Below are 23,717 nucleotides of genomic sequence, written 5' to 3'. Positions count from 1 at the left end.
GATCACTTTACTAATCCCTGTAGGAACAAAGAAACTTTTATATATGTATGCACTAATCAACGCACCAGACTGTATTTGATGCTGGCCTTTGTTGTCATGTATATAGAGTGCTACCCAACACCAATGAAACATTTTCTTCATTTTTTTTTCTTAATCAATAATGATAAAATAAGTCCACTCAATGTAAATATCCTACTTACTTTAATGTAATTCTTTAATAAAACATCATAATCAACAACAAAGAAAAAAGGAAGATTACAGTTTTTAAATGTCAGTATGAATTTGTCTCTTTACTTCAGTAGCTTTCCTTGAAATTGGATTATATCCGTTTATTTAAATAATTTAAAGAAACCTTTCTGCCTTATATTTTGTTGGTTTTATTATCATTAAGGGTGTAATCTCAAGCTAACTGCTCAGTGCACTGCTTAGCTGAACAATACTGAAAGAAATACTGGAAAACAAAACAAAATATGCATCTCTTGCTTCCTTGCTTTGTACAAACACTACAGAAAGAAATATCAAAGGTAACATATGATGGATTTCAAAGTGATCATGCAATCGGAAAGTTCAGTAGTGTTCAGTAAACTTTTAAGAAGGCTCTGGGGCACCACTGCAGAACTAAGATAAAAGAACAGAGATGATTATCTATTCTCCTAAAAGAGTGCTCTACCTGTAAGAAGTCAGAAGGTTTTTGACCATGATTAGTATTTTGCAGCTCAGATGTCTATCGATAGTGGATAAGATATTTTTATTTTAAATGAAACATTCTCCTCTTGTTTTTCTTGTGGAATTACTTTTTAACTCTATCAGTAGTTACACCATTGATGGAGTTTGTGAAGTATTTGCAATTCAGTAGTTGCTACTTTGTTTTGCTGAAAAGCTCCATTAAGTAATCATTCATTGACTTCTGTTACCAAATATTACTAGTTTTTCTAAATTTTATTTTCTTCTTTCTACATCTCTTTTTTTCTTCTTTGATTATTTCACTAAAATACATAATGGGGAATCTCTGGGCAGATATTTCATTGCATAGGCTGGACAGTAGTTGAAAACATGAATCTTTGGTGAGTAAAAACAATATAGAAGTTTGTATAGTATAGAAGTTATATATATATTCTATAGTATAGAAGCCACTGTGTGGCTACACAGTGCTATTAAACGGTGTGGTAACAGGTGCTGAGTCCTAAGAGGGGTTGCCAGGTTGTAGACCTGAGCATCATAAAAGGACAACGTGCTTAGACTCTAAGAGGAATTTTCTTCATCTCTAAAGACCTACCTCCTAGCTAGGCAGTCTTGTGATAGCTGACTGCTGGAAAATTTGCCTTTTCACCTGCTTCTAATTGACTGCTTCACACGGAACAGAAGCAGCAGGGAGCTCCCAAAGGGAGCTAAAGCAAGCAGTGCTGTCTGGCTGCTGATGGAGGCTAACAGAGAGCCTACATCTCTCTGCAGGCACCTTTCCTAGAATTTTTAATACTGAGAGGAGATAGTTCTGTTTGCAGGAAAATATTTCTGGAGAGAGAAGCCAAGATTAATCATCCTTTAATCTGTGAATGTCATAATTGTTTACAGTAAGTTTTTTTCTGTCAGTGGCAAACCCCAAGAGTATGGCACTATCACTTAAATTGTATTGAAAGCTGTGCACAAGGCTATTTACAGGGAATTTTTATTTATTTATTTATTTATTTATTTATTTATTTATTTATTTATTCAGCTCATTATGGCCTAATGATCAAGCCATTATGGCAAAGTGCTAAAAGCAGAAACATACCAACAATAAATATAGCTTGCATCTATGCCAAATCTGGTTATCTCCTGCACTCCATGATATTGCTACAGAGAGCAATAATGTGAATCATCTGATTGGAGCCACTAACAAAATTCGTAACATCAAAACTGATGAAGTCAGTGGAAGCGTTGCCAGGATTTACCTACTGAATTCAACACACTGTATTTGCATTTCTACACAATGCAGGATGTAATAGCAGCTTTTTAACCTTACGTATTTAAAGATCAAAGAAGACCCTGTTTAGCAACGAATCTTTGAATTTACAGAAGTTTCAGAGTGAGTCTATTCCCTCACTTGGGAAATATGTTTATTGTTACTATTTCATAATGCTATATAAATGCTGAAAAAGTTGTATATTATGAACCACACTGGACAGGTTCACCGTGCTTATAGCTTGAAGCTGAATGAGGTAGCTAACTGGTGCGTTTTATTTTTAGTTATTTATTTATTTTTGCAATTAAATTATTTGTTCAACCACATTAACAACTACAAAATGTCAGATATCTGTGGTTTTATTGTCAGTCACCCACTGTTCTCCTGCTTGTGGAAGTCTCTTGGGTCTGGCACTGATAAATACTGCAGAATAAACCATTTCTATATTTAAATCTATAAGCATGACATGGCTGGCAATAACTGTTACACGTATTGATTTTATCTTTCTTAGTTCAAGATAGTAATTCCATTTTCTGATTGCAACTTTGCTCAAACATTAAATTAGAAGATGTAGAAATGCAACCCATTGTAGAAAAGTAATTTGGTATGTATTCAGGCTTTTTTTTTTTTTTTTTTTTTCATTTGGGAACTATCAGAAGTACAACAGCTTCTTACTTAGGGCTTGTAAATCAGCAGCTACACGGAAAAGCAACATACTTCTCTGATGGAAACAAAAGCAAGAGATGAAGATTAAACTACCTCCACATCTGCACTCTAATCAAATTGAAATTGGCCAGTATGTAGCAAAAGTTAAAAAGAAAAGCAAATAAACAAGCAAATATGGATTCAGTTTATCGCACAGCCTATGTGACACCATTAGTGAAGCCTAACCTGCAACTTCCAGGATTATTTCTGTTCACAAAACCTACTTCCTTAGTGACCTACCTGTCTTAGCCTCAAAATCAGCAGTGGCTTTACAGTCAGATATTAAAGGTACTCCCTTAAAACAATCAGAATTTCAGCATTTCTCTGTGCCCTGAGCAACCAAAGTGTCATTATGATGGGGTTTATACTTGAGGTGCAGTAAGGATAGCCAGCCCTGTACGTATCAATGATCTTATTCCAGGACAAAGCAGCTGCCTTTAAAGCACAACCGCCATCTAAAAAGCAAATGAATTTTGCTTTCTGTTATTTTTACATCCTTTGTAATCAATTTAGAAGTGCATTTCTTGCTATCAGCCTTTACATCCTAATTTGGGATCATGAAATTGAGCTGAATTATTTTACACCCATGCAAACTTGTCAGTGCTGGTACAACTGCACCTTGGGTCAATTTTCTTGATGAAACTGAAATAATAGATGATACATCTGTTTTACAACACTGGGATTAATAAGAATTTTAACATTTAAAAATAATTAAAATATAATTATATTCTCAAATTAAGTTATATATTGGACTGTATCTTCTACTAAAAACATGTACTTGTTATGTCTTACTATGTGAACTCATTAATATTAGCTCACTTGGTTAGCATGTTAATTTGAGCAGTCCAAAGCTACTGACAGAACTTCAGAATCTATTTGCATGTGGTGCTGCAATCAGTTCTTATATCATACACCTCTCATAAACAGATGAAAAACTGTAACTGCATGAAAATTCCTAGAGGATCTAAATTGTTGTCCAAATTAGACTGTAGCAAAGTGATCAGCTCTTGAACAGCCATGGAATGGGAGCCAAGATTCCCACTTTTTTCATGAATGCAGCCAGTGACTTTAAAATTCTAAAAGTTATTTATCTGCACGTAATTAGTATGTCAGAACAGTTTTAAGATCTTTGAATAAAAGATGCTCTAAAAGTGCAGCTTTCAGAAACAATCTACTGAAGAACTCTTGCAATAAATAGCTTACAAGACATAACCAAACATTTTCAACTAATGGTGATGTATTGATAGATTTGGAAATATTTATGATAATTGGAAAAAACATTCTTCTAATACTAATGCAAATATAGCATTTCCAGCTTAAGTACCATAGGCCACATTCCTATGTGCCCTTAAATGACAATGAACGATCTGAAAGCTTATTACCCTACAGCAGTGATGTCTTTAATTTTAATAATAGTATAATTGCAGCATGCTTGACCTTATAAATAATATAAGTAGTATTGATGTAAGAATTTCAAGTATTATTTGAATATCATAATGGTAATGGCAGCCTAACCGGACTCGTAATGAATACAAACTATGAAATTCTGTTGTTTTACACAGTCTGTAAAAGAATACTAGAAGGAAAAGTAAGGAAAGTGTCCTCTGTGACCCTATCTCTACACCAGCCTATGACAAATTAAGGATTTGAAATGTTTAAACAATATACAGTGTCCTTCTCCAAAAATAACAGGAGAAAAGGAGAAATGAACTTCTCTGCACCGTGAATCCAGAATTATATGCTAAGGTAAGGAATTAACATGTTCCCATTGACTTTAGTAGTACAGAATACATACTTGAGTCAGGTAATTTATAACTCTTATTAATAAGCACACCTGATAGTATATCAGCTCCATTGCAGTAAGAATTACTGGTTTCTCATAGAAATTCAATGCTTACGAAAACTCTGACAGAAATCCACTTTATCTGTTCACTGCTACCTTGCGCGTGCTCCTTTCTCTCATTAACCATACTCCCTTCACTGCTCCAAACATGATTTCTTCTTTTCAGCGGGTTTGTCTTACACAGAAATTATATAAAGAAAGAGAAGAAGACTCAAATATCCAATCCATAAAAATCTCTGTAGGCAAATCTCATATGTCATAAGGTTTAAAAAGATGAACAAAAAGATTTTTTTTGATTGTTTGTTTGTTTTGTTTGTTTTGTGAAACAGGCCCTAGAGCATCCCTATGTGCAACAACCGTACATTCTGGATAGCAAAAATTACACAAGGTGGCCGATGGCTTTCATGGATGTCCATACTGGCTTTTATATTCACTGCAGAATCCAGGTTAACATCTCATTTCTGATAACAACAGGACGAAAGAAAAGAAGCAAATAAATAACATTTATGAGGACTAAAAAGGTAAAGGCACTCTACATTTTCAAATGTGGGAGAATGAAAGAGATATAGCCTGTCTGATATATTGCATCTTAAAGGCTATAGGAGAATAACAACGATAGGCATAAATTAGGAAAGATGTATTTTCATTAGTGTATGATGCATACTTGATGTTTGACAAAGTTTAATAGTGCAGTATGTGATTTTAAGGTCATATGGTAAATGTTTCAATGAATTCAGGGAACTGCACTTAGGAATCATAAAAAGGATTACTGTGACACACTTTTCCCCACCCTTAAGGACATAATTTAATATGCTGCATTTTCAGATATAGTTTGCATCACAGGTCTACAGTCTCTTTCTTTTTGTTAATGTGGCTATTATCCAATCATAAAACTACCTGCACATTTTGGCTATAGTAATGCTAACAAGACACTCAGATGTTTCCAAACAACATCCTCAGTATTCCTGATCCAGGACCTTGGTATATGGACATCCTACATGGCAATAGCTAAGGTTGATTGGTTTCATCAGTCAGGCTCAAACTGCAAGAAATTCAGTTATATTATTTCCATACCAAAATGCATTTTGGTCATGCTTTATGAAAATAAATAAATAAATAAATAAATAATAGTTCATCTGTGCTTTAAATAACACAGGTGTTGTTTCTGAATTACAGGTAGAATCCAGAAGAGGGTAATTGAGGACACTATGGTTAATGGGTTACATGCATATTTATTTCCCCTGGTGATTTAACCAATACCCAACAGCATGCCACTGTCAAATCCTAGTGAAGACATCAGCATTTATGCCTCTCTACAGTCAGCACTGCTCTTGCTTAAGTTACCTCACATTTAGGCTACTGTTTCTTGTTAGTATTTACTTCTGTAAGTTGTATGTAAAGAAGAGCTTTCTGCAAACAGTCACAGCAAAGCTTACCTATCTAAAACCAGAAGATGAGACAGAAACTTATTTTACTCAACTCATCTTTCAGATGATGAGATTTGAACACTGTTGATTTTCTCAAGTAAATTGCTTGAGAAGAATTACATAAAAAAGTGCCAAAGGTTCTTTAAGTACTCAGGCTTAAAATTTCACTTTTCAATTAGCATGACAATAGTGTCAGTGTTAATAATCACTAACCAGAAATAAAGAGGACATCCTGAGCCTTTGGAAAAACAAAATGTCTTGATGCATAAGGGTTTCAAGCACAGCACACACACATCTAAAAATATACAAAAAAAAAAAAGACAAAAAACATCTGAAATGTACAGACTTTTCCAATCATTTTTGTTCAGCCTTTTACAATGATTATCTACTTTTTTCTTCACCCTAAACTTATCCCTCTATTCTTGTATGTCTTCCTTCCATTACTCATTCTTCCTTTTTCCTTGCCGTGTTACTCATTCAATCATTGTCCCTTAGCATCTGTTTTTTTTCACTTTAAGACTGATCTTCTTCACTTCTTTAAGACAAGATCTTCTCCACCCTTCTCTAAGACAAGATCTTCTCCACCCTTCTCTAAATATTTAGTATGATGTCCATCAGCAGCTGTGTTAATAAATACGTAACTTTTGTATGAATATGAGTTACCAGCACCCGTTGCCTGTTTTCTCAACAAAATATGTGGTCTCTCCTTTTTTTTTTTAAAAAAAAATTGCATCTGTTTTGTATATTCTACATGTTAATTCATTTGTTCATTGATTGCTTATATCTAAAGTGAGTGAAAAGTCAGTGATTCTTGCTGTTTTTGTTAAACTATTTTTAATTTATCTGCCCTCAATTTTTTTTTAATTATTCACTGATACAAAACAAATTAGAAGAAAAGATGTCTCAAAGACAATAAAGATCTTGTGTGTTTGATAGAAATCCGTGGCTACAAGCAGCAGGAGATACAGATTACTCTTTGTAATAAAGGAAGACAAATGGATCCTAAGCAATCAGCTCACCAGTCCACCTAACTATATTGGCCAGCCAACTCTATGCATCCTCCATCCTGGTCATAGCATATGCTGTTCTTTTCCCTGTGAGAGTGCTGGGAGGAAGGTGGGAAAAGTGAGGGTATTTCAACAGGCAGAAACGGGAAGATGAGATGTTTATACATATTTGTGTATCTGTCTGTCCATCTGTCTAAGAGTTAAAAAAATTATTCCAAGCAAAAGATTATCTGATCAAAACAACTGAAATTAATTTTATATAGCATAAATACCGCGTGCAAAACTTACAAAGAATCCCTGAGTTAAGCCAAACAATTCCCAGCTGATGACTTCATTGATTTTAGTAGATAAAAGGTTTTTAATAAGGTGGAAAGAGAGACGAAAAACATTTCACACAAAAGTAAAGGGGAGAGAGTAATGAACAGTCATTTTTTTCCCACAGCCATGACTGAATTAACTTGAACTGTGTCTAGGCACCTGAACTCATAGAGTGATAAACAAATTACTAGAACTCCTTCCTCAATTAGTTGTTTTCTTGTTCTAGGGGCAATGTTTGTTTTGGCTGTTCTGGATCTATTGCAAAATGAGGTGTATTCTTTAATTGACTCTATATAATTATAATCCTAATGTTCCTCTAATTTTGAGTTACTCTTCTTGGATGGATTCCAATGCAGAACTCCTTCATAAAATACTATCTAACTGTACAAAGATACTTCTCCCTGGGGGATATGTGGGTAGCTGTGGCTTGGCCTCTTCTCACAGGTAACTAGTGATAGGACTAGAGGGAATGGCCAGAAGTTGCACCATAGGAGGTTTAGGTTAGAAATTAGGAGACATTTCTTCTCAGAAAGAGTAGACAGGCATTGGAATGGGTTGCCCAGGGAAGTGGTGGAATCACCGTCCCTGGGGGTGTTCAAGGAAAGGTTGGACATGGTGCTTAGGGGCATGGTTTAGTGGGTGATATTGGTAGTAGGGGGATAGTTGGACCAGATGATCTTGAAGGTCTTTTCCAACCTTAATGATTCTATGATTCTATTTTGTCAAATAAGATCTATGTAGACAATGAAACTATGTTGCAACTGTCTAATTGTTGAAAACTCATGCAGTACCAAACCAATAATACTTTAGAGAATATGTGCATTATAGCATTACACCTGTATTCACTCTCACTGGAATCTTTTATCTGAAAACTTTCTAAAAGTAGAAAAGCTATGGAGCATGGGGTTTACTCAATCATGATTTAGACTTGCAATACTCAAGTATTAAATAGAGTATGACAGTTCATAAGCACAAATAAAAACCGACACGTGAAAAAACATACTACTTCTGCAGGTGATACAACAAGGAAAACTCTGAAAGGCCTCTGTTCATCAAATTTGCCTGTCTCCCCTATACTTCAGAACAAGTATGTCCTCCAGGAATTCAAATGAAATTATGTAGAATCCAAAATCACATGAAGAAACATAATGCATTGTACTTCTGTGCTTTCTGTGCTTCTCTTTACATAGACGAAGTTAATCATCATTAAAGAAGCTAATCAAAAGAGATTTGCAGACAAGATTTTTTTTTCATAGCTAAATGTAGCTGTTAAAATTTGATTTATTAAAAATAGATAGACACAGGTAAGTTAGATATTAAATTGTTCTTCATAGTGACTTGCAATCTATCTTAAAATATTTGGACATTTAATTCAAAAATCAATAGCTTCAGTTTAGGCAGAAATATCACTTTTTCTTAAGGGAATAGGAGTTTATTTCTATAAATATGAGAGTAAACACTGAAGCAGACAGTCTGTTTTATTTCTCTTAAATGTATTCATCAACTTTGCTAAAGACATTAATTGTTGGCACTGTTAATTCTTCTACTATGCTTCTTCCAGTGTAACTGCTAGTGACATTATAAACAGCCAGACACAATCCATTTCACATCATAATTGTATGTATATCTTTTATCAGGATGGTAAATTGGATGAAAACTCCTTTGCAGATTTTATTTTTTTTTGTCACCAAAGTAACAGTGAGACAGTAATAATAAGAAAACTAATAGAAGTCTTGATATGAGGTATCTTTACACTGAACTGTCATCTTTTACCTTCTAAAGTAAATGCAATCAAGAACAACTGATTGCTGAATGTGTGGTTAAGATTTAATTATTCGGCTGAAAAATTCCAGTCTATAATTGGGGTTAGGTCCCAAAGTTTGCATCAGAATGCTAAATCCCCCTCATTTCTTGGGCATGGTTAAAAAAGAGCTTTTTATGTTTCTGATATAAGGCTCAGTGGCAAATAACTGATTTTATCATACTACTCCCCTACAGTATTGATGTTGAAAAATATGCAAAAAAATCTAATATTACACTTTCATACTTCAGCAAATACACAACTAAGTTTGAAAACTCAGAGTTTTATCTACTCATTTTTTTCCATATTCTTAAGATACAAACATTATGGTAAAAAATCAACAGAAAAAAAATATATTTAATTATCTAAATTTGAAGTGAAATTTCATGCTAGTTGATTGATAACTTTACCTCCTGTGATTATTGTCAAGAGTATGATCCTGGTTTATCCAGATTGAACAGAAGAAACAAGAGGAGTCTGAGAAAGATTCATAGGCTTTTCACTATTCAGTGTGTGGTAGTACTGTAAGAGACACACAAATATCACCATTAAATTGCCCATCTGTCCAACAGATGTAATATGCTATCTCTCTCTCTTTCTTTGTCTAACTGCCTACCTACATAGAGTACATGACTAAAAGGTAGTTTACCAAATGGCTTTTTTTTTTTTTTTTTGATATATGTGCATCTAGAACTAGCATTTATAGGAGTCATACAACATTATACCTCTCTGGTCCTTCTCAAAGCCTGCAGAGAAATGTACTCCAAAGTGTACACTGCCTGAAGTTGCATCTTTTTTCCCTTTTGGAGCCCCTGTTATGATGTCATACCCACTCCAGGAAGTTTCAGAATAGTATTTTTAGTTAACAGTGCTGCAAAGGAGGCAACAAGCAAGTAATGAGACCTCAGAAGGTACATTAAAAGCAAAATATCTCAACCAAATCGAATTCAGAAACTGTGTTTCTGGAGGCAGAGTTTTGAGATTATTTCTGTTGAACTGCCAATCCTGCATCTAACAGGCCTAAGCATTCAGCATCCAAGCATTCAACTCATTCCAAAACACATTCCAAAACATAAAAATAATTCCATACAAATATATCCAAAAATATTTGAGTATTTGGAAGAAGCACTTGACTCAATTTCTAGATTAGGGAGAACATTAAAATGTTTAACATAACCTTCACATCTGAATCAAGATTTGACAATTTAAGAAGAGAATGAAAAAAGAAGTGAAGGCTATTTTTTGTAAATAGAATTTTATCCATACTCATTCTTTTGTTCTCAGAGTATCATAGAATAGAAACTAATGAGGTATGAAACATTATCGGTCTTGTGTTGTATTTCCAAGGCAGGCATGAATAATTTTTCCCACAAACTATTGTTTCAGGAAGAAGTTGAGATTTGTATCTACCAGCATTCATTGTTTCCTTAGTTATACCGTCTAGCTCCCAAAATAAACTCTTGTGAGTACTATTAGTCCTTTTAGATGGTGACAATTTGTGTTTTCTACACACTTCAAGAACTTTATTTTAGTAGATTCATAATTTTGCTTCTACCTGTAATGCAGATATACATGAGAAAATGCATTACTGTCTTATACTATTTTTGTTCTTTGGAAGGAAACTGAATTGAATAAATGCACCATAAAAACCACAAAATGATTTAACTGATGTATGACAAATTCTGCACAATTAAAGAAGAATATGTAGGCTAATAGGAACCAAACAAAAGGGGAGCTAGGAAAACATAGTAAAACAAATAGTTTTTATGGTTCTTCATTACTGAAAATCTTGCTTTGCTACACAGCATCATCACTAAGATGAAGTAGATTAGCACTCACAATTCTAATGCAGATAATTTTGTCAAGGTCATTAGGTGTTTAGTAAAGCTGTAAAAGAGTTGCACCTGGATGACTTTGTAATGGTTTGTATATCAGGAAATGGGAAATGTCGTGCAGATTGGTTACAGATTATTCTAGGGTATTAGTTACAGTGCTTGCAGATGCATTTGCTAGGGGTAAAACTAGGCAGACAACAGGTTCAGAATCATCCGTTATAAATTCTAATTTTGTACCAGGCACAGGCCTATCAATTTGTGTCTAATTATATTCTTCCATGTGAGATATAAAATACCTCAGGGTTTCTATAATAAAGGCTCATTAATGTGGACGAGAAATAATTCTGAAACTCTTTCTGCCAGGGCTAATGTTAATACAGATTCTAATTGCTCTTACAGGATATTAAAACACGGATTTTTTTTTAAAATCAGTTTTAATCTCATCATTAAATTGAGCCATTTTTGTAACCCTATATTTTCAAGTATTGCATCTTCCACTGCTAGGTGGTTACATCATTACCAGTCATGTTGAACCTGAGAATTAAAGATGAATGCAGAAAGGCATTATTATCAAAGATACATTGGAGTCAACCCCCTCAAGTTCCTTGTAAATCTCTTTTGAACCTATAACATATCCTGCTTAGATAAGTATGTGTTTAATGTGCTTATAAAAATAAAACAATTTTGTGAATAAAGGAGTTATTATCACATTATAATTTAAAGGAAGACAAGATTTTTCTCCAAAGTAAAAGCCAAAAGTCTTAAAGAACTAAAATTGCTAACCTTTGATCACAAGTACCTAATTCTTCTGAAGCTAGTCTGGTCACTGGTCAGGTCACTGCAAGGTGAAAAACGAGAGTAGAATAGGCTGATATTACTTGACTTCAGGGGAAGAAACTTAACATCTCTGTTCCTCAGTTTCCTATAGTTTATGGATGAAGAAAAAATGTTAGTTACCCAGAGCAAAAAGCAAATTCTCTGTTGTCAAATTCTGAAAATACCATTGTATTTCAGTAGGTTTTCGGAAATAGCATCCAAGTAAATATATATAACTGAAAAAGAATAGTATTCATGGACTTTGTGGTGACGGAGTAGATGCTTTTATGCACACCTTGTCAAACTGCAAAGTACCACTAGCCTCAGGGCTGCTATCATTTGAATAGATGACAGGTGCATTTGTCTCAGGATGTATACTATATAGCCATCTAGATAAATAAAATATATGATGGGCAAAAGGACCTTCATGTTTTAAGTTTTGTCAGGAGAAGGGGGAAACGATAAAAATGAAAGGTTCTCACTTGGTATTCTCAATCACCAGCAGATTGAAAAATAAAGCTGATTTGAAGAAGCAATTCTTGTGATAGAACTGACAGCTCCTTTATAAAAGAGAGCTGAGCTAACAATAAACTGATAAATAGATCCATAAAACCAGTATGTGTGTTCAGTAAAGTGAGAAAAGGACTCAAAATGTAGTAAAGTTTTGATACGACAGATAAGAAGTAGCAGCAGAAAAATACAAGAATTTTCTATACGTTCATGTACTTAGCAACATGGAAAATATGAAGGTATCTTAAGAGAAACGGTTCAACTTAAAAACTTGTTATTAAAGTATTTTCCTGAGAATTCCTTCCTCCCTTGACAGTTAGGTGAAAATATCCTGAGAATGGCATTTATAAAAAATTACTAGGGAAAATCTGTACTTTTTTTTTTTTTTTTTTTAATTTAATGCATCTTCTTGAAGATTATAATAGAAGAACGCAAATCCAGCAATAGATGTAACGTCTATTCAACATTGAATAGATCAGGTAGGATAAACAATAATAAAGAAATAAAGAAAGAAATACATTTGCCAGTTATTCCACAAACCAGAATTAGCAATCAATAGCCTTTCTATCCAGTAGATATATGCTTTAAGATCTAACAGTTCCTGTTAGATCAGACCCTTGGTAGAAGACTTTTTCAACGATACCATAAACTGATTCCACTTAACTTTAAAATTTTTATTTATCCTAGTAAGTGAGCTAGAGGGATAATACCAATTGAGTTTTTCTCCTTAAGGAAATGGTTTCAGAGTACTAGACAACTAGTTGCTACTGCCAAATTACACTACCTTAATTACCAGTTGAATTCATTATATCATTAATGTGCTAGTTAGTTGTATGCAACATTAGCTTTTGAGGTTTCAATTTAGAAATAAATTGTGACTGAGAATTGAATGATCTAAATATCCACCACACAAATAGAAATGACCAGTACTGGGAGGTAATACTGGTCAAATGTAAGAGGCCAAATGTAAGAACTGAAAAGACTGGTTCTGTAATGAAATGCTTCCAGAAATGTTCTGGTAAAGACTAGTTGCTGTGAGAATGTGTTAGCAACCCGAAGGATAGACAGATTTCTTTCTCTCCCTAAACACCAAGGCATTCCTTATCCACCTTATTTGCTTTACTGTTTAAGATTCATCATATCTATAACTTTACCTTAGATTTCTAATGAATAGTCTTTGGAGACATCAAGGTAGACGTATATCAACATTCACTAGAAAGCAAGGCATTCTTTAAAATTATTTGAATTATTCACAAGTTTGATTTGTATTATAAGAATTAAGCATCTATTTGGGGATGCAGTCTTTCCTTCTTTCCTCCCTTCTTTCTAAATCTTACGTTACTAAAAACCAAACAAACAACAAAATAAAGCAAATAAAGGCATGTAAACTTTATCATATCCTTATTTATTTACTTTACTACTTTATTTACTCTATTAGAGAGTGTCCGAAGGAGGGCTATGAAGGTGGTGAAGGGCCTAGAGGGCAAAGCATATGTGGAACGGCTGAGGCCCCTCACTTTGTTGTTCCTTTGCCTGGTATCGTGCCTGAACTAGGCACCAAGTTGCTACTTCTCCTTAAGTACTTCTTTAAAACTCATTTTTCAGAGAATTTTTGACTGAATATCATTTTTCCATCCATGGATAATTATTTATTATTATTATTATTATTCTTTTCGGATTCAAACTACATTTAGATTTATTAAACAAACAAACAAAAAAAAAAGGAAAAAAACCACCCAAGAACAAACAAACAAACAAGCCACCAAACAACTATTCTTGAATTACAGAGGTGAGCCAACAGAGTTGTGCAGTCCCTTTTGGTCCTTCATTCTTTTGGGCTGGAAACTTTTCCTTTCATATATCTAGTAGCAGTACGCATGCGTGTTGTCCTACAACTGATGACACTTTATAGTTAGAGAGAAAAATGCAGTGTTTCAGGGTGATAAACATTTTCCTTTGACATTGTTTGCTATCTCTACCTTTAAGAAAAATATGGGCTTCAGTTTGGTTTCCAGCCATGGCAAAGGCAGTATGCTACATACAGACGAATAAATTTGAACAGTATCCTTTTTTGTTTGCTTTTTATTTTTCAAGAGACTATTTATATCATGTTCTTTCTTATGAACTGTTTAATCTCTGTAAGCGAGATTATGAAATTAATCAAAAATCAGAAACCTGTACTGTAGTCAGAGATTAAAAAAGTCCTGCCATAAAATACTTGCACCTGTTTTTCCAACATAAATTGTTACACAAATGAACAACCTTCCAGTATTAACTTTCTCCCATTTAAACTCTAACAAAAAAAATACTACTGAGGTATTTTTCAACATGTCCTTTGACAGCCGTATTAATTATAAAAAGCTTGAAATGAGTAGCTTTTATTTCTCTCTTAAAAAACAAAACAAAACAAAACAAAACCAATGCATGAAGTAGCAGACGCCAGCCACTAGTTAGAGAGATTTGTAAACCCTCAGGGTGAAATATTTAATAAGATAGATATGGTAATACAAAGTTTTATACTTAACTTTAAGGAAATTAAACTGAATACTACAATCATATGAACTGTAACAGATTTTATACAACAAGAAAGGTAAATAATGAGGTAAGGAGTCATTTCTTATTGCCTATGTTGATGTATTTATGGAATTGTCATCTTCTTTATTATTCACATGGGAAAGATTTGAATTTTTTAATAGATTGTAAGTTCTTAAACAGCTGTCCTAAAATGCAGTGGTACTTAAAAGAGTCAATGCACTTCCATAACTGCTTTATAAGAAGATATTAGGTTAGATGTGAAACACTGAACACCACTCTGAAATCCATTCTGTACAAAATGAATACTGTTTGTTATATAGATGCAATTTTCTTCCTTATTATTTTCATTTCAATTTTAAAAAAATAGTCAAATAGAAGTTATTTAGATTTATGCACAAGCTTAACTATGTGCAATTTAGCTTCTGCTTTTGTGTTTTTGTGACTGCTCAATGCATAAAGATAAGAGAGTGTCTCAGGCCTTAGATTGTTTTGGAATTAAATAGCTATGGTTAGCTTGAAGATACTTTTACAGTCTTGTGACCAGAAAATATACTGAATTATGCATCTATATTTTAAATTGGAAAAAAAAAAAAAAAAGAGAGAAAATTAGTGGACCATGATTCAAGAAATAAGGCTTGAAAATTATGCCTATTCAAAAGTACTTCTGATCGTGCAGATTCTACAGGTAAATAGCTACATGACCACATGACCAAAGTAAATGTTTAGAAATCAAGATTACATTTGCTCAGATTTTATTTTGAACCCATTTAATTTTTATTTCTCTTTTGGAAGCCTTCTATTAAACAAGAAGTACAGATTGTAGGTACTTGTCACTTCTGCCTCCTCTAACACATCTGGAGTCATAAGGAGATGCCTGTTAATAATACAAATTTTGTTTAGTGATTAGATTAGAAACATGAAGGACATAAGTGAATCATTTATAGTTCCTTAATTCTCTGTGATGGATTCAGGTCATGTTTTCTGTTATATCATATCTGATTGCCAAATTGTCAGCTCTAATGCAAATCTCACTTTTAATCTCCCCTGCAGCCCAATTACAAAATTACTTTTTGATCAAGTTCCTGGATTTCAGAATTTTCATGTCATTATAAATTGAAGACCTGAGGTTTAAGACTCAGTTTGTTATGTAAAAATACTAAAAGCTACTTTTTGAGGTACTAATAAAAATTGCAACAAATTCTTAGAAGTGAAATAAAAACCTGCCCATGCCTAGAATCTAAAGAAGACTACAGAGTTACACAGTGCATGTAAGAGAGGAAAAGACAGAAACTTCTGTCATCTTCCACAAATTCATCTTAATGAAATAACATAAATTATAGATGTACAGTTGCCTACATTTGTCTTAAAACTTGCACATGAATTAGCCAGTTGACTCTGCCAATATATTTTTTTCCTTAATATGAACATACCAAAACCCACTAAATGGTCTTTAAATGCTAAAGCTGACTAATTATAATTAAAAATAAAGCAATGGATTTCATAAATAGAAAAGTTCACTTCTGCTGGTAAAAGCAGAATAAAAAAACGCTCTTACAGTCAAGTCTTCCTTTTGCCCACTTCATCCTTTCAAGCTTGCTTTCCAATTGATAGATTCTAGTGATCATCTGTGTTTCTGCAAATCTCACAAGTCTCAGTATGGCTCCTTTTGAGGTGTTTATTTTTTTATATATATATATATATATATATATATATATTTATCTCATGTTGGGAGCTGACTGTGTTTCTGGGAGTGTAGAGAACAACCCAGACCCATGCCAACAGCTTGCCATCACCCCTGCAGCCCAGCAGCTCCTCATCTGCCAACACTTCCTTGTGCACTGCATGCAGCAGCAGTTTGTGAACATCCAATGCACTGCACTAGAGCAAAACAGAATATACGATCCATTGTATGTAAACATCTGTTATTCAGGGTGACCCCGAGGAGAGTACTTAGCCTTTGTCTCTCTTAACCACATACTCCACCACATGCAGCACCTGTTTGTGAAGAACTCAGTATTTTGGGTAAAAGTAAAACAATATCAAAAGGTACTCATTATTGGTATTAAAGGGGGCATTCTTTCTGAAGAACAAAATATTGCCATGCAGCCATAAGAGAATCAGAAGACACAGGGATGATAACTTGCCAAAAAAAATCAGAAAGCACTACAAATGGTTATTTGATTCATAATGGCATTTGTTTTCATCATTAATGTTCATTGTGTTGTGCTTCTCCCAGCCCATTCTTCTTCCATACACCCACCAACACCCCGTAACACCCTATTTATTTTTTTGTATGTCACTGTCGAACATTGGTTGACAGTGGGATGGGCCAAATTTAACTGCACTCTGCAAACCCTACACTTTCTCACAGATACCCACTGGACTTATGCAGCTCCCATATCACTTTAGGGGTGTTCTGTTTCTTTGCAGTGAAGGGCCACATCAAGAATGTTAGTAATGTGAGAACATTCACACTGTTGCATGAAACAATAAACAAAAAATGCACACAGAATTGGCAGGCCATTTTAAAATTACACTGCTCTTAAATACTCAATTTTATTTATTTATTTTTTCTTTAGATCTAATTCAGAAATGAGTTATCTGATGAAGAGAGAAATTGATGTATGCTTCCAAAATCTTCAAAATAGTTGAAAGAAATTAATCACATTTCTCCCTCTCAGTTGTTATAACAATGATGAATGATATGCTCCTTGAAAAATGTTGCTGAATCATCCAGCAAACAGTTTGTTTTACAGTAGGTCTCATCCACAGATATGCTGACCTTCAGGGTGTTCCTGACAGGCTCAGTTATCAAAATCTGTTTTTCTGGCAGAAATTCTACTCTTCTAAAACTGCAACGTGTTCATTTGTAAAAGAAGTTGCCAGTAATTGTGCCTGTTGATAACCTTTCTGTCATTGTTTTCTTTGTGTAACTCAAAACACAAGAATGTTCCACTATACTGTAAGGATGCTTTTAGTGAAGTAAGCCATTCTCTCTGTCATAATCACATTAATAATTTAAAATGAGGGCAAAATGTAACTATTTACCATTCTGAAAGCTCATAATTCAGGAGAGTTAAGCTCCTTCATCATTTACATAACTGACTAAAAAGGAACTAAAAATAAAAATTAATACAGAGTGTTTACCATATCATATGCAATTTTTCTCCAAAAAGGTTTTCTCTCTGTCTCTTGTCATTACCAGCAAAGCAACTTTAGAAAGGTTAGTCACTCTGGGCTAGGACTGCACAGAAATTGTCACACAGATGACTGTGCAAATACTGTGCTATGGCACAGTTCTGCACTTACACAGAAGAATGGCTCAAAGTAAGGTGAGCGTTCACATTCTCATTTGATTTTTAAGTATATCAACAGCTGTAATGAATCCTGAAGAATCACTCATCCTTTTAGCTGTAGCTACATATTCCCTCTTTACCATTACAGTCCCAGGATCCTTGTGGAGAAATATTGATCGTAAACAGCACCAGGGTGCATTATTGCCCGAAGGCTAAGCGATCTCAAATTCATTTGGTCCTACTTACTAGGTGAGCCAATCAAGGCTTTTCCAGTATTATTTCTCTCAAGAGAATGAATAAAGAGCTGAATATGTAATAACATCCTACAGCTTGAAAGAACTTAGACATTTTAATTTTATCTGAAGTAGTGTTCCTGACATATCTGTAATTACTATAAGCTGGTTTTTAGTTTTAATTTTGACTAGTGTGGAACTCAACAGGCTCTGTAAGATAAGACAAGCAAAGCTTCCAGGAAAGACTCAACATGACACATGACATTTTAATTCTGCACATCTCCCAGAGAAAGAGTTCCTCCTACTCTGGTGGGAAAACCATGATCTATGGGGAAATTATTTCATACATGCTAGCTCTAAACAAGCCAAAAAGAATGAATAGCAAAGTACAATGGATCAAAGATGCCATCTGGAAGCTTCACTGCTTTTGCTGCATCAGCAAAAGCAAGCAGCACCACAACACAAGGGCTAACTGAAACCCATGTAGAAAAAAGGAAAACACTTAAATTACACTGAAATCATATGAAATCATGATTCAGCAAATATAAGATTATTACCTTAAAGTAATTTGAGAATGTTTCACTAAATTAACTGTATTATAGCACATTGCCTTAACAACTTAGATATATGTATTAATTGCATGTTTATAATAGGAAGCATGTTTGTCACATGTGAAAAGTTGTATTACATATACAAATTTAATGGACATGTTTTGGTAATCTACATACTTATCATTTAAATTATACAAAGTCCTTATCATTCATCAGTGCTTATCATCACTACAGCATTTGCAAACATGTCTTTCAAACTTACATTTACAACCACTTTTAATGGTAAAACAAATTAAGAAGATTTTCAGAGCATTAAGTCTGCAGTTGTTCCTTTTTTTGTGTGGTAACAGATGGTTGTATATCTCTTGGGATCAGAGGATGAAGGATCCTTTACTTGCAAAGCAATTTTATCTCTCATTGTAATCAATATCTTTTATTATGTATGCATTAAAAACTAGTTAAATAGAAAAGCAAAAGGCATTTATGTACACAAGCATATGCAAATTGAAATAAATATTGAATTAGATGAAATGGTCAGTTTAACTATTTTTTTTTTTTGTAAATTCAAGGCAGTGCAATCCTTAAAACAAAGAATAAAACTATTAAAATTGATAAATCTCATATTTCAATTCTTAGTTACTGGTATGTTTTATGGACTCTGCAAAATTTTCCTGAAGGGGTTATGAGAAAGACTAAAATAGTCCTAACTTAGTAGGGAAGCAAAATCATCAGTTTCCATAATTTACTCATACGATCATGCCTAAACAATTTTCCTACAATGTGGAGTATTCCTGCTGACTGATTGATGAATACAACTTTTTGAACTTCAGTGCTGATGCATGCATGTTTGAATAGGAATGATTACTTCTTTGTCTTTTCTTTCCCATTCCAGAATTATCTACAGTGGTAAGCTTCCTGGATGTAATTTTGAACAATTTTGAACATATCTGAGCTATCTTGACATTTTATCCAGAAACAAATATTTTTATGTTGGTAACAGTGATTATTCTGACTGGAGCAATATTAAATTTTCACAGCTTGAAATCTCCTTGAAAGGCTAACTTTCTAGATGAAAACTTACTTTTTGAATAGAAAAAAAAAATCTTACTTTTTGTTTTCATTATGTCTCAGGTGTGATTTCTGTTTTAACTAGATCGTTTTCCCATACTTAGTAAAATTCCTTTCCATAAGAATAATGTTAATAAATACTATGGGACAGGAGTTATTTTAAGAAAACAGCAGGATATGGTTCATTTCTCTGCTCTCTTGAAAAACTAAAATGATGAAACAGATAATTACTCTAATGGGAAATGTCATTCATTGAAGAGAACAGACAATCCTTTTGTTCTGTCTCAAAAATAGTTGAAGGTAAGCAGAGAGAGACTTTTCAAAGAAGCAATTCTGTTCGAAGAATTTTTCCCCTAACCTGGGACAAACTCCAGGACATTCCTAAGGAGCAGCTGGTTCCCTTTAAACATTCACTGAACATGACTTAGACCTAACCTAACTGCCTTTAATACACTGCAATAGAAATCATTCTAGTAGTGTTGTTTAGGCAAATAACATAAATTCTTGATTGAAACTGAAGACTATGGAAAGTGAAATGAAGTGCTTCTTCCCTTTTGTTTGCTAAAATCAATCTAAGTTCACCTGTCATATTCTGATATGTCTTGCTGTACAAACAGTATTTTTTCTGAGCTTCGACCATTTCACCTATAGGAAATTCATCTAGATATTTAGATCCAATTTTAAGCAGATGTTCTTCTCAAGAGTAATATAAATAGTTCTTGGTATATAATTTAATAATGTATTTTATTTTTATTTCTAAATAGAAAAAAATATGCTTTTTTCTAATGATAAGAGGTTTAAAAAAAATCAACCTTCTAAACTTAAGTAATGATATCAAGAACAATCAATGTTCTTTAAGAAAATATTACTTTCCAACCCTCATATTTTAGGGAAAACAGACTTGTATACATACTGGTAGAGATTTGATATATTATCTTTAGTAAAAAACACAAAAAGACCACAATGTTTGTCAGTAAAGAAACACTGCTATGATCTAAATATTTTTGTTTAAATATATTGCAATCCTGACTTTTAATTCACTGTTACTAAACATTTCCATTCTACTTACACAAGTGACTCTAAAGATGAAATTTGGAAAATTACTTATAGTTAAGCCCATTTTTGTCTTTGCAGTCTTAGAGGGGTTGACTACGAACAATAACGTATCTATTCAAAGGGCTATCAGCAATGATAACCATAGATAAGATCATTTTACTGAAGAAGAAATTATTTCCTTTTCAACATGGTCCACTGTAATGATATCCCAGGCTTGTTATTGTTGCCTTCAGGTAATTGTCAGCTCAAAATGCAAATAAATTTTTGTAATGGCACACAACAGATTCTCAATGCAAGAACAATCATCTACATGAGTAAGATTTGTGATAAAATTACAGCAGCATACATAATGCTTTAGAAGCCTATCTTAGGTGAGCACACACCGCCTTGCAGTAATACACATTTCTATATCAAATGACAAATAGCCCATATTCTTTATTTAAGAGGTCATATTGATTTTTGAAACAGTTGTAGTTAAGTAGCAACATTAAGAATGCATGCATCTTAATTACAACCAACTCAAATATACAATACTTTTTAATGACAGTAAATAAATCAATCAGCATAAATTAACAATGACAGGGGCTCAGAACCAGAAATGCTGTACCTGACACTTTCAGCCTATAAGTGGATAATATAAAAATAAATTGTTGGAATGTAGTGTCTGTTAACTGGAAGTTGCATACTGAACTGCTACCATATCCCCATGAAATATATTCCTATTTATTGCAAGGATGAGATTGCCCCTTTTTTGTTAGAATGAGCTTTGATAAAGTTAACTTAATGAACTTCTCCTAATTCAACTGAAGGTAAAATTGCTAATTGTTTCACTGCTACACGTTCTGATGAGAACAGGAAGAATAACATTTCAAATATGGAATAGGCATTACCAGAGAATAGTGGGACTCCCAAGTGTGCAATAATGCCAGTACAATTTAAGACAGGCCAGACATGCTTAAACACTGCGATCACAGTGAGAGAACATTTGGGCAGCACTTCCCTCTCTGCTCCCCTATTCTTTGCCAAGTGATTGCAGAGACCCCCCACTTACATACTGTTTTGCAGAGACAAAAGATGTGAGGAAAAGCGTTCTACTGTTAACAAAGCCAGGTATGCATTCTTGGGAGGAATGAACCCCAGACAATAATTTATAAGTTAATAAGGCCAAGTAATGATGCCTGGAAGAGACGGACTGCTTGTGACAAGCAGCTTGTTAACTGCCTCAAGTGACACCATGGAGAGATGGCTTTTGGTGGAGTAGGAGTACCATGGTAGGAGTAGCATGTCCAGTTTTATCTTAGGTCAGAAGTGGGGGTTGGAAACAGTCACAGACTGCTAGCTTTAGGTCAAAAGGAATGTTCCTTTTGTTAGGTCAAACTTTCTAGCCAGATATCTCAAATACTAATAATTTTATCACCAAAGCACGTATGAGTGAAGTAGCATCTACACTTGTACCCTACTGATAGTAAAAATACAATAATTTTGTAATAGCAGCCAATGTTTTGACGAGGACTTGTAAGAAGAACATTTCCAGTTTTGTCCAATTTCAGTATTTCCTACCAAGACATTATCTGCTGTAATTCATTTAAATTTTGTTTTCTTTCCAAAGCAGTGTTGGTTACATTAAAACATCCATTCAATGATTTTACCAAACCTTCATGAAATTGGTTTGTATTTAATTAAAATTTCTACATAATCATTTTTCTTGAAATAACTTCCTAGGTAGGTGTAGTGCCTTAATTCAACTGGTTAGTGAGAGAAGCAGATACATTTGACTGAATATGAGAAGCATTTTCAAAGTCTCTGTGTACCACTAGAATATAAACTAGACCAGGCAAGACATAATTGGAAAGACTCCCTATTCTGCAACTGCATTTTTCTTAACCTAAATGGTAAGATAGTGGCATAAAAACTGTACAGACTTGGTGCCAGCTGTGCTTACATAACAGTAAATGACTTTCATATCATTAATATTATTTCCATGACCAATTCCTAAATTTTGCAGCATCTGAAGACATTAAACCAGATATTCTGAGACAAATAAGGTACACAGACAGCCCAAAGAAATCCACAGCTCTCTTTAATCAGCTAATTGTCTGCTCAGTTAATAGTGTACCTCAAGATATTGGCACAGGAGCCATAACAACAAAAAACGTACATCTTTAATACTCATTGTTTTTGCCAGCTTCTGCTCTATGCCAGACAGAATGCAACAGTTAAAAAGTCTTTGAACAAACAGAAATGAAGGTGCAAAAATAGCATTAAAAATAAAATAAAACAATAATTAAGAAAAGCCCTTTTTGTGTAATACTACATGGCATTTGTTTCAACTACACACACACACAACCCACAGCGAGGACGGGCTGCTCCCTAAGGGTGGGGAGCTGCAGGGGGCCAAGGCCAGGCCTGGACCAGCCTCTGGTGGCCTGGCCAGGCAGAGCCCGGTGGTGGTGGAGCTGGGCCCTGACATCTTATGACATCTCATGATGACATCTTATGATGGCGACACTGTGTCACCAGGGCATGACGAGGGCCCTCAACCATCAAGGGTTGATGTGCACCTGGGAAAGGCTGCACAGGGCCACTGAGGCCCATGAGTGCTCTCAAGTCCCTGACATTTTCTACATTAAAAACGTGTTGACAGTTGTTATCATTACCTGACCATATAAATATTTTGTCAAATTAAGTAAGTAATCTAATTTGCGTAAGTGTTCACCATTGATTGTTATGATGCAATTTGAAGCCATAGGTCGAACAGTCTGTCTGTAGAGATT

At 34.1% G+C, this 23,717-nt stretch overlaps 1 long non-coding RNA gene across 1 annotated transcript; it reads left to right on the top strand.

Annotated features, from left to right (window-relative positions):
* Window positions 1–3,601: 3,601 nt before the first annotated feature.
* Window positions 3,602–5,887, top strand: LOC125184475 (uncharacterized). The gene is made up of 3 exons (XR_007168549.2): window positions 3,602–4,393; window positions 4,820–5,011; window positions 5,667–5,887. It is a non-coding gene; the product is annotated as an uncharacterized lncRNA (long non-coding RNA).
* The last annotated feature ends 17,830 nt before the right edge of the window (window positions 5,888–23,717 follow it).

This window comes from Anser cygnoides, chromosome 13 (assembly GCF_040182565.1).
Source record: "Anser cygnoides isolate HZ-2024a breed goose chromosome 13, Taihu_goose_T2T_genome, whole genome shotgun sequence".
Taxonomy (NCBI): domain Eukaryota; kingdom Metazoa; phylum Chordata; class Aves; order Anseriformes; family Anatidae; genus Anser; species Anser cygnoides.
This window is presented reverse-complemented; position numbering and strand designations above follow the sequence as displayed.